The sequence below is a fragment of the Apteryx rowi genome, unplaced genomic scaffold, assembly GCF_003343035.1.
Source record: "Apteryx rowi isolate R43461 unplaced genomic scaffold, aptRow1 scaffold_5, whole genome shotgun sequence".
Classification (NCBI taxonomy): Eukaryota; Metazoa; Chordata; class Aves; order Apterygiformes; family Apterygidae; genus Apteryx; species Apteryx rowi.
In genome coordinates, this window is record NW_020450760.1 from 338,530 (window position 1) to 351,216 (window position 12,687).

General features: G+C 42.4%; 1 protein-coding gene across 1 annotated transcript in view; it reads right to left on the reverse strand.

Annotated features, from left to right (window-relative positions):
• Positions 1-12,687, reverse strand: part of KIF26A (kinesin family member 26A) — a 65,546-nt gene that overhangs the window by 27,610 nt on the left and 25,249 nt on the right. The gene's annotated exons all lie outside the window — the stretch shown is intronic.

The following is a 12,687-nucleotide window of genomic DNA, read 5'->3' on the forward strand; positions in this document are numbered from 1 at the left end:
ACTCTACATCAAAACCTGTACAGGAAAATCAGCCTGCAGAGTTAAGCAGAAAAAATACAGTTAGCGAGCACATGCTGGGGAACCACCAACARCTGGGTGGTGGTGAAATCTCAGCTCTGCCAAAGTCAAGGAAAAGTTTTTCCAACTGAATAGGGAAGGTGCAACCTGAACCACAGGCTGTCAGTAGATAGCCCACCCTCAGATGCATGTCGTAAAAACATCCAGCATGCTATCTTCTATCATTACTTCGAATGACTGTCAAGACGCCAAAGACTCAAAGTATTACACTGCCAGCGTCTGTGACCTGAAACCATGGTACTTTTCTGATCTACACTTGCAACACAAAGGTCTGTCGCTTTGGATACATTCATTTGTGTTTACATTAGTTTATGTTTACATTAGTATATGTGACCACAAAAAGTCTCTTTATACAATTGCTACTTTATATTTTTATCATGCCTTTCAGCCCAGGATCACAAAGTACTTCTCAGTCAGAATGAGCTGGCCTCAGCAGCTGTGAAGTAATTACTGTAGGCAACAGACATATGGGGAAACTAAGGCAGTGCTTTGCTGTCACACCTAATTCGGGGTAAATCTGGACCACTAACCTTGCCTTCAACCTAGTAATCAGACAGCCTCAGGCTGAATCAACTCAGTAAGCTGATCAGACAAGAAAATTATGCCTTTGCTTATTTGGGGGTGATGTTAGAAGCTAAAATGAATGCTGGGAGCAGGAGGGCTGCATGGTTTCTTCCAGCAGCAGTACTTGCTTCAAATGAGTTACACTGTGAAGTACTGTTTGCGTCCCAAGGAGCAAAATGACTCACCTGGGTTGAGATTACACAGGCAATCGGTACTAGGGGCAAGACCCAGAATACAGATCTCCAAAATTCATAGTCCTATGCTCTAAATGCCCAAACCTGTGCTTCAAACCCCTGAACCTTTCTCCTTCGACAACTTGGAGAGATGTAGACCTCCCACAGGCTTCCTTCTCCCTCTGCAAACACTGTGGTATTTAGAAAAAGACAAAGACTCAAGTGAGGAAAAAATCTGGCTCTTGTTCCAAACTCAGAGGGAGCCATAAGCCACTGTCTCGTGAGGGACAAGTTGGACTCTTGCCTTTAAGGAAAGCAGCAGCATTTGACTCCTGCTGCATCCTGAACTCAGCAGGAACCGTGTCCCACAGAGAAGCAAAATACTGCAAGCATGGACRTACATAAAGCCTTGGATTTTCGGTGGCAATGCGAACTGATTTAACTGCCTAAATCCCAAATCCCCTTGCTGAAACCCCAGTCAGTATCAAAACATATGCCTGAAATAGGACACCAGACAAACCGTTGCACAACTTCACTATGTTTGCAGCTGCACATTAAAACTGTAATGACTCCTAAATATGCAGCTTTATTGTGCAGAAAAGAGTCTCTACCTGTTGGTACTCTCATTCTGGAACTCAAGACAGTCATTACTCTCTGTCTCCAAGTACCAATTAACAGTTGCGGTTATTATTTAATCATCTTGTTGATTAATATGAAAGATAATGTTTATTTCCTTGTTTACATGCTATGATTCCTTGTTAAAATGATAAAAACAGCTCAAGAGAATCTCTTCAAAGTGCAATCAAGATATACATTAAATCCTGATGAAATAATTATTCCTTCAATAGATCTGGYTGAAGGAGCTCCTCTGGGAAGCATATGTGAAAGGGAATGGGACACAAAGAACAAATTTTCTCAGGCAACATTTACTCAAGCACCTAGACTAAGCACTAACAGCCAATAAGTAAATGCACCCAGAAAGGCCAAGCTAAGCAAAATATACAAATAAGTCAGTTATATTGAAGTACAGTAGCTCTCATTTCAAAAAGCAGGTGGAAGATRACAGAACCACTAGTTTTCTTAACTTCCCCACCAAGATAGACCAACTTTCAAACTGATTYACTTCCAACAGCATTCGCACCCTTTCTGCATCTCCACTGTTCAAAGGACAGTGCCATATGCTAGCGAGAGCAATTAACTGCTATAGTGCTGATAAATCCTTTTCCTATGAGTTTAGAGAGCCATGATGTATTAAGAAATTTGGCAAAGGGACTGCAGATGTCCACATGGGATAACAGGAAACTGAAAAAGCAGAGGAACTGGAGTAGCTGTTGTAGAAAATAATCAGTGCTTTGATGGGCAACGGGCCAGCTGCACTAATAATGATGTATGTGGTCCACATTTAAAAGGCATCTTTCCTCAGGTAGCACTGCGCAAAGCTTAATTATATACCTCTTTGTGCGTTTGTATGCAAGAATCACTTTGCCTGACATTGAAATGATGTTGTTTCTGTAGTAGGAACATCCCAGATAGCAATAGCAAATGGTTTAACTTTCCCCTTTTAGGAAAAAAAGTAAAGTCTAATGGAAAGAATTGGGCAATATAGGCAAAATGAAATGCAACTATCAAAATCTAGAGCCTGAATGCAAAGGTAAGTAACCTCTGTCCTCAACTCCTATAAAAGTGCAGTCAGCTCTTTAACTATCACCAAAGACAGCTGGGCAGCACCCTTCACATACTGTGCTTGGGCTCCTCGACCAGGCCAGGCAGAGAGTACGACACAAGCACTCATCAGTCCTCATGCATTTCTTCCAGCACCAGCAATCTACRTGGTGGTACCCCAGCCAAGCACTCATTAGGCCAAAATACAGGCCAGGCTGGTTTGGCTGCAGGCCCAACCAAATAAAACAAAACCTGACTTCACAAACCTTACTTCTGTAAAATTTATGGCAGTCTGTGTATTTTCAGAGAGCCATTTGAGACACTCATGGGTGCTGGATTTTCTGCAGTCCTTATCCAACAACTCATTACTGAATTTATGCCTAAGTTTTCAGTGCTTTTTTCTCCAGCATTCTTTTTGTCCCATGAAAAAAGGGAAGACTAAGCTTTTGTAAACTGGGCCTTTTTTGTYTAGCAAGGTACCATAAAGACAGATGCACAGGCTATATTACAGCACTTCCCATAGGTGCCTAATTAGGTGCCATGCCTATTTCCGGATTTGCTTCTCCTTCTCAAATTTAATCTTGCATAGGAAGCCCTTACATCCATCTTCGGCACCACAGTGGGCTGTCTGCCCTTCACCAATCTGAACTTCTATTTCCTCACAGGGAAAACTATGTCCCCTAGGGTGTACAGTGTGAAACCTTAGAGTTAGTCATTTATTTTTCTGGGCATTTTCCAAGTATTTTGTCACAGCTTTGGCAGAGGTGTATGCTTTCCACCTATCTTCATTCTCCCTATTCAACTTATGCCAAGCAGTCTAAGAAACGTTCTTGCAGGGGACTCCACGCTCTCACACCTCTCGTCCAATTAAAGCTTTAGAGACACCCGTGTATATTATTTTTACCTCTAGCTGTGAGATCTACTGTCTGCATTTTGCTTAACTCTTTTCATCTTTAATAGAAGTTGTCTTTTAAGATGCTCTGGAGAGTTCTTTCCTCATAGCTAGGTGTCATGGTGGAAAATAAAACTAATATATGGTGCATGCAGGAGCACTCAAATATCAAATGACAAGGGACAGTCTCTAACCTGCTCTTTCCCCCACACAGTTTACAGATTACTAGCTTTTCTGCCACACATGGATGAGACTAGYGAGGAAAAGCATGACTAGATCAATTATAAAATGCTCAGTATCTGGGGAATATGACTATGCAACAACAGTAACTACAAAGCCTGGCCATTAAAAGAAAAATATGATCATTTTTTAAAATGGTGCCTGTGAAGTTAACCTGACATTTCAGATATTCAGTCATACAGCAAGCTTCTTCCAACCTACATTCACTACACGTTCTGCACATTACAGCTGTGAAAGTAAACAGCACAGTTTAAATCCCTTAAGAGCTGTTCCTTCTGGGCATAATTTCTTCATGAAAAAGAAAAGTAGAATTGAAACTTTTGGAACTATGTGAAATTATAAAATTCCACAAAGTGCTAAGCAAATATTTATTAAGCTTCAGAAAGAAGAGTGACATGAGAAATACTGTGGGAAATGAGTCAACTGAGATTTAATTGATATGATGGGTTTACAGACAAACCACCAACATCAGTAAGAAACAGAAGTGGGAGTCCTGCTTCCCATTATTAAACTCCACTGACAAAAAAATTACAAAAAAATTACAACAAAAGAAAACACAATTTTTGCATATTCATTTCAACATGAGTCATTGCTTTTTTTAACACACTTTTAGCATTATTAGCCAGCCTTATCTTTCAGAGATCATTGTTWTTACTTGTATTGTGAGATTGGCTATGGGCTTCACTTGGGAGGGTCAAGGCCAAAGCCTTAAATACAGTCCAAGCTTCAAATATCCTACTTTTTTGGAGGGCTTATTCAAGGGGTTTGGTATGATCTTGACAGATACTGCCAGGAGCAATTTTTTTTTGCTGATTCTGAACCCTCTGCAATGCTTGGAAAATTCTGGATGCACATTTACATTGGATAGCTCAGAAATCTTTATCCAAAAGAAAGACTCTCCCGAACTTTCCCAGTTCCCAGCCCGCAAACTTAGCCATCACTGCAATGTTACATAACCAACTTAACAACCCTTTCCCACTGCAAACCAACTTGAAAGGAAGCGGTGGGAAAGTCACATAGTCTGTCATTGTATCTGCAGTTCCAGTTATTGTTTCCTTAATTACTCGTCAATACAGACAACAAATAGACGGATGTCCTACAATACACCCTCCAGCACTCTGCCCTGAGCCTTCCGTAACTCACAAAATAAACTTGGTTGGCATTATTACTTTTATTATTGCTATTACTGTTTGATTTGTGGTTCTAAAATTAGAAAGGTAACACAATGAAGCAGTACAGTTGCTACCAAAAACTCCATGCAAGCTTAAAAACACAAGGTATCAATTTCCATTAACAGCACTAGATTTAGAAAATAAAATCCYATTCAGAAAGAGCCATTTCTAAACGAAAAGCTGGGAATGTCTAACTGTATCATGGAGGTTTCGAAAGGACAGACACCATCCATATTTCAGCAGCAATTGTGTGTGGACAGGATATCAAAAGCTGAAGAGAGATGCAGTCAAACTGAGGGATATAGTTGGAGCCGGAGTTTTCCAAAACTCTTCAAAGCCAGACTCATCCAGCCTGTTCTTCCTACACTTCCTGCAAACTATCAGTTTCCTGAATTTAAGGCCAGATTCTCAGAAATCAACAAAGTTGTACTGGTGTCCCTCACTGCCCTGTAATTTCTCTTGCTGAAGATCTCAAGCCAAGCTATTAGTCTTTAAAGGGGTTGGCCCATCCAACCCTGCTTAGCAGTCTTTTGGACTGCTCCATCCCAATTCCCTCTGCCTGAGGGAACTAAACCTCAACAATCTTTGCTTAGGATAGTTGCCATACCTCAACTCTCATACACTGTACTTATATTCAACATGCAGCTTGACTTCATTAACATGTTAGTCCWCACGACACCATTGTGAGTTATTCAGGCATTCAGACTAACAGTAATTTTGGTCAACGCAGAACAAGAAGTCACATATAAAGTGTATGTTATATTTTGAGATTATGGTTTTTCCTTTCTAGAACAAGCTTACTAGGCTCTCGTGTTGCATATATTGCTTCTGGAGGATATTAAGGTTTTCCTCACTTCAGTATTACTACACAAGAACAGAACCAACCCTTTGTTTCATTAGCTGTCCCAGCAATGCTGTCAAGAAGCACTGCCAGGAAGAACAAACAATTAAAGTTCCCTATTTCAGTGGTTCACCTTCCTTGATAAATAATTAGTTCATCTGGAGCACAATGCACAGCCTCAAACAACGGCATTTTTATAATGGGTGATGGTAATACAGTTCAATAGAAAAACATTATTCTGAAACAYTCCAAAATGTCAAACCACATCTAATATTGTGGGGATATTACCAAGCCAACATTATAAGAGAAAGTATCTCTAACATGAGATTAAGTTCATGCCTTGCCTTTTGCACATAGCATAATCTTGCATTTCAGGCTTGAATTTTAGCCTCTCGTGTCAAGCGACCTCTTAATTTTCCTCTTACTATCTCTTATTAAAATCAGCAAGGCAGAAAAAAACAGCTATATTGACATATTAGGAATATCATCTGCTCAGAACTGAGCAGGGAAGATGGGACTGGAAGGGATTTTAAGAGGTTATCTAGACTTTCCCTATTCCCCATGGTAGGATGAACTTTATCTAATACATTCCCAATATATATTTGTCCAACGTGTTCTTAGAAACCTCCAGTGAAAGCAACTCCACAGCCTCCCTAGGCAATCAATTCCAGCTTTTAACGATTCTTACTGTTAGAAAATTCACACCTAATATCTTGTATAAACCTGTCTTGCTGCAATTTATGTTCATTGTTTTCCCTCATCTCCCAAGCAGGCATGCAGATGAGTTTACTCTCTTCTGCTTGCAGCAGCTTTTATCTATATAAAGACTGTTACCATGTCTCCCCTCGGTCTTCTCTTTTCCAGACCAAAAAATCCCAGTCCTTCCAACATTTCCTCATAGGTCAAGTTTCCCGAGCTTCTGATCATCCTTGTTGCAATCCCTCTGCTCTAGTCTCCTGATCCACATCTTTCTTCAAGTTTCATATGTAAAATCAACTACAATATTCCAGGTATCRGTTATGTCAGTATCAAATTTCTTATTGACCGGAGCAGTATAAAATCAGGCCCTAAATCTGTGATGCTGTTCCTACCTGTGATTTTAAAATAGATACAGTAAAAAGAGACTGTCACATCTTGAGAAAGTACAGAATTAAGGCCTAATGCCTGGAGGAATGACAGTTGAGATTCACCCGAATTCAGGCACCAGACAGAAAGATCAAGCAGACCCACTTCGGGACAGACTCAGAAAGACCTCTGGAAGATGACAAGTTAAAATAAACCTGCAGAGTACCTCTGAAATCAGAAGAATTTTCTTACGCTATACAGATCCAAGAGCTGATCCCATCTCTTGACTACACATTATTATTTGAACAGAAGCAACCAACCAAGCCCACTTTCAAGCATTCAAGGGACTTGCAGACAGGAATCCAAGAAGGAATTTTCACAGCTCTCCTCCTTAATTTTTCCCCATGTTTAAGAAACCCCAGAGGGCAGCTCTTCAGGAGCACTGCCTGCTACACGCCAGTCATTTTTTTCTGCCCTCCCAGATCGAGCAGCCTTTGAGGTCATTGCTACAAAATTGTCACGAGTGATGTCAGCTCCATATTCTCCTCAGCTTGCAGATTTAAGACACTTTTCTGGTCAAAGAACTCTGCTTCAGCAGCCAGGACCAAGGTTCAGGAACTGACTTATTAATTTATATACCAGAAAAACAACTAGTCACTGCAGCCTGCCACATACCGTTTCCAGCTCTGTTCACTAATGATGTTGAACAAAACAAGAGCAGATGAACATATCGCTGTACTTCCATGCTTGCTGTTTACAATTGTACCATATGACAAACTGCTGAAAACCTGTGCAGGTTAATCTTTATGTAAGCAAGACTGTCAACACCTAATAGAGAAATATGTCAGTTCCCGGGCTGCACACAGCATAGATAGCTACATATTGAAAACAGAGCTACCTGAATGCCAACAATATTTTCTCGCTCTACTTCATGAACTAACTGAGCTAAAGCAGGCAGAACCTCATCAATCTAAGCACACTCCCTAGGCAAAAAAGTTAGGCTTATTTGCTAGCAAGACACAGACTCATGAAACAGGGAGGCTGAGGGAAATAAAATTTTAGTCTCATTTGTATTCTATCAGGAAAAATAATAAAGACATTTTTTAAATTACAAAGCAATGAAACAGAAACAATGGTGCTAACTAGCCATTTATTATTAAAGTAATTACTTAAATAGATCACTTAACATTTTGCCCTGCAATACCAGCTCCCAATATACAGAAAGAAGCCAGTATCAAAATGACTCATCAGGCGATACATTATTTTTGTTACAAAGGATATTACACTCCATGCTATTTATCAGAAACAATCTGCTATGAAAAGAAAAGCATTCTGCTCATTCAGGCTGCTCCAGGGAAGAAACAGGCACATTTGTGAAGGGAAAGGAGAAGAGAAAAAAAGCAGGACATGGCAAATACGGGGTCATCTCACGAATGAGGTTCAGGCAGACATCAGGCAGGAAAGAGGGGGACTGAACTAGGGGGAAATCCAGGATTTCCACATGCCCAGTCACATATCACAGTCTGAATACAAGTTAGCATCTGCGACTATAAAGTATCCTTTACTGTTCAGCTCTGGGGTTGACTGATTTTCAGTTACCTTCCTTTGCCCCAGCACACCGTCCCCACAGACATACCTTTCCCACCACCACTACCTCCCTCAGTTCCACATTTTACTGTGTATCTAGTAAATCTGCAGAGGGTCCATCCCTGCTTCAGCCAGGTTTTAGTTCAGATGCTTAATCAAAGGCTTGACACCTATACTGCCAAGCAAATAACTTCTCAGGGGGACATTTACTTATGCCTAGTGTTACCGAGTTAAATGGGCACTGACAGCATTAAATGATGCAATGGAAATCACAGAAGTACAGAAGTCGTACGCCCACACAGTGAAGTATTTTTAAACAGAGGAGGAACACACAGGCTTTCTTAAAGCCCAGTGTTCCTGTGATTTATTTAACTGACATCAGCTCTGTAACGATTCTTCTCAGAGGTATAATAGGCTGAAACCGCAGCACCATTTAAAACAGCACTCAGCAGGAAAACGCATGTTCTGCTGTCACTGTGGACACACTGGGAAGGATACGGCTGTCAGAAGCGGACCCTGCCCAAAAGGCTCCGGAGGGGAGAGAAGGCTCAGCCTCCCCCGCGAGGTGAAATGCAGCAAGCACGCTGCTCCCAGACACCCCCCTCCAAACCCATGCCTGCTACGCCAGACAGCTTTCAATATTTTTGATCCCAAAATGCTAAGCTCGAATTTCAGCAGAAACAAGCACCTCCTGAAGACCTGCTCAAGACACATTACCAAAGGATATTCTAAAGCTTGCCCTGGACTGCAACCAGCTTCACTAATAACACTAAAATTAGATTCATTTTATGCTAATTAACTTCCATTGAGTCATTTCCTTCCAGTAAAAACTCCATAGGGCAGTATTTCTTAATAAGTGAGATCCACCACTGAGCAACACAAAAAGCTCAACAAAGCATAAAGCAACCCCAAAAGCACCACTCTGCAACAATGTGCACAGAAGCACCAGCTGATGCTGACTGAGGTACTGGCTAAGCTGTTTGAAATATGCTGCCAAAAGAAACATCTTCCAACCTCACACAGGAAGGATGARGGAAGTTTTAGCCAAAATTCACTATTTCAAAGAGAATTTAAAAGCACATTCAGAGCAATCCTGCAGCTGGTCAAGCACTGAAATGATAATGCTGATGTATTATTCTGGGCTGACATTTCATTTTTTGTTATAAATGATAATGTGAGATGTCTCATTTCGCCATTAGCACAAGCAAGCAAAGTAGGCCAGCTCAGAATACAGCCAGCGTCGCTTGAAAGTCCATCTGCTCTGCAACCTGCACCCAACACACGGTACACTGAGTGTTAGAGTGACTGCAAGTCAGCAGTGAGAACAATTAAGGATCAGTCTGACTTCCTATTTTGACTGCTAAGTTTGTCTGTCATAACGAAGCATTAAAATAGTTAGTTAAATAAGTTATTGGAAGAGTCAGAAAGTCAGCAAGAAAGTTAAGAGAAACAGGTGCGAACTGTCAAATTACAGCCCTGCAAGAAAGTCACCGTTATCATTTTACCTATGGAATGCTTCGTTCCTCCTGCAGCAAAGTCACCAGCTGCAGCTGCCACTGCTGCCGAGCTGAGGGACCCTAAATAGAGGAGTCAGAACCAGTGCTGATGGTCGGGAGTCAAAGAACCAAAAAAGCAGGCAGACTGGGAGGGCTGCAGTGGGGGGAGGTGAAAGAAATGTTCCCCTTGACAAGTTAGGGAAGGCAAAAAGATGGGAAGAARCCAAAGGGAGAGAGACATGCAGGTGGGTAGACACCAGCAAAATGCTACATATTCAGGAACGCAGAATCAGGCGGGGGCATTCAGCTATGAATGAACGAGAAAATACAGACAAGGTCATATGAAAAATGCCTAAATTAAGGGACAAGATAATAAGTTGAGAAAAGCGGAGAAGTAGAGAAGGCAAAATAAGAACAAATATCCTCAGGACTGCAGTCAAGATTATCCATGAATACTTCAGACTTTTCTCTAGTTAAAAACCCCTCTGCTGACCACCACATTCCCCCACACAGACACACTCTCCATTGATCCTTTCCATCTCTGTAAATTCAAACTTGGGCAGTTCCAATGGCTTAGATACTCCTTTTCCACGTAATTGTGGCCACACCATTTCTACATGATTCTGCTTTGCTCTTCCTCCTGGACATGAAGAATGTCTCAGAATATAAAGCTAATGCCAAGGCACAGTGCCTCTAATAGCAATGGCACTGAGCCACCTAGAACAGCTCAAAAAATCATCACTTCTCCCTGGGGGCTTCTCCTGGTGCTCCACAAGCTCCTATATGACCCATTGTCCAGCTACTCAGCACTCAGGGGCTGAGGAAAATCAGCCTCCCCAGGACTGGCCTCACAGGGAAGGATCTTTAAGGCAACTGGTTAGCAGAAAATGCTGCAAATTTTTTGTAGTGCCTTGATTCCATTTTTCCTATGAAACAGAAGTAAAGATGTAGGACATCCTCCCTTTCTACCTCCAAAGATGAAGTCCCTATCATGAGGGCCATGAGATCCCTACATCACTATATCTAGCTCCCTCCTCACTCTTTCATCGCCTTTTTTTCAGATTTCCTGGGTTTTCTGTATTTCCTGGTTGGCACCAGGCTCCCTCCTTGTTTCATTTTGCCACCCCCAGTGTCACCTTTTTGCCCATCTTGCTCCCATACTTCCTCTGTGGCCCATGCCTTCCAGGCAAGGCCTCTCCTTCCAAACACCTCTGCTCCCTGTCTCCCCAACACTGATGCCTTGCACAATCTCACCTTGGTTCTCACCTCAATCCCTAACGCTCACACTGGGTAGCTTCATTTTCCAAGCCAACAGCCCCAAGATACCCAATGCTGCTTCTTCATCTGGTCACCACCACCCTCACTTTCTCAGCCAACTCCCCTTGAGTCTCTCAAATCCTCACTGTCTGTTCTCCACCAAGGCTGATCATTCAACACTCCCCGATCTACTCAGCCATTTCCTGATCTCAAATCTGTTAACCTCTGGGACTTTTTTCATGATTTCACTGACTCAAATCCCCAGTGCCGATGTCCAAAACTCTGCCTTCCCTCTCTTCTTGATTACTTCAACTTCTCTACCTCCTCCCTTTGCTGAACTACAGCTCTGTGTCTGATCCTTGTTTGTCCCGTCAGTCTCAGAGTCTTCACAGACGAGCTGTTCATAGCAGGGATCCTCACTTATCATATGCTGATAAAGCACTGTGTAAATGTATGATGCAGTACTAGCAATGATATCAGTAATGATGTTCTGCTCTTAAACGCACTGTCCTAAGAGTCATTTCTGCCTCTAAGAACAAAGCCTACTAAATTCAGGCTTATCTTCTAATTTATCCTCCTTATGGACTAACACGAAATGGGATATACCTAAAGCAAACACTGTTTTGTTTGTCCTTAATTATAGGCAGTATTATGCTGCCACAGCAACTAGSAAAGCTTAAGCTGCCCTAAGACGATACAAGATACTGCACAATGCTACACACCCTGCCTGGTCTGCTGTCCCTGCATAGCGCTGTGCTAAGCCCATGTCATGTTATTCCCATGGGGATGGCTAGCAACCACATTCCAGGAGCCACAGCCTGGCACCAGCAAGACGAGGCAAGCCCTTCGGTAGCACCCGCTCCGTCTCCGTTTGCACATCTGTGCAAAGGCTTTCRTGCTCTCTCCGCTCCATGTGGAAAGTAAAAGGGGGCTGGGAAGGCGTCTGCCTCTCCAGCATCACGGAGTGACATCCTGCAGGGACCAGGCTGCTCCAACCCATTAGATTCAGAGGAGAGACTCAGTAAGGAGAAAAGGCTCCCTCTGAAACAGCTGGACGCTTCACCACATCTGCAGCTTTCTCCCAAGCCGCAGACTGCTCACGCCTCCCTCACAACCTGTGGCACACGGAGCAGCTTGAGAGGGTTAATGTTAGCAGGATGTCGTTTCCAGTGTGGCTCTCCCTGGACAAGGCAGCTCCATGCCACCCTCTCTACACAGGGCTGCAGCCTTAAGTGCTGGCATCTGGCTTTACACATACGTGCTGCAGTCTCCAGTACAGATGTAAACATGGTTATGTATTAATGTTAGGAAGAAGATGGGCTTCCAACAGTAATTGAGTGGCAGCAAGAGAAACAGGGGCATTGCGGGGCATTTAATGAGTATGGGTTGATATTCCAAGCAGTAGTCAATCTGCATTAATACTAGTCAGTCATTGCATCCCTAGAACAGCCTTGTATCTCCCTTGATACTGCTATGACACTGCCAAGTGGAGATGAACCATACATGGGTTTTTGCACATACCTGCCAGCAAGACAGTCTTAACTGGGAAGAGCTGGTATGCTGCTTTTCTGAGTAATTAATTCAATTTTAATTTTTCCCCATCACCTCAACATATGATTTCTTGGGTGTGGACTATGCCTAACAAGGAAGCTGTAACAAC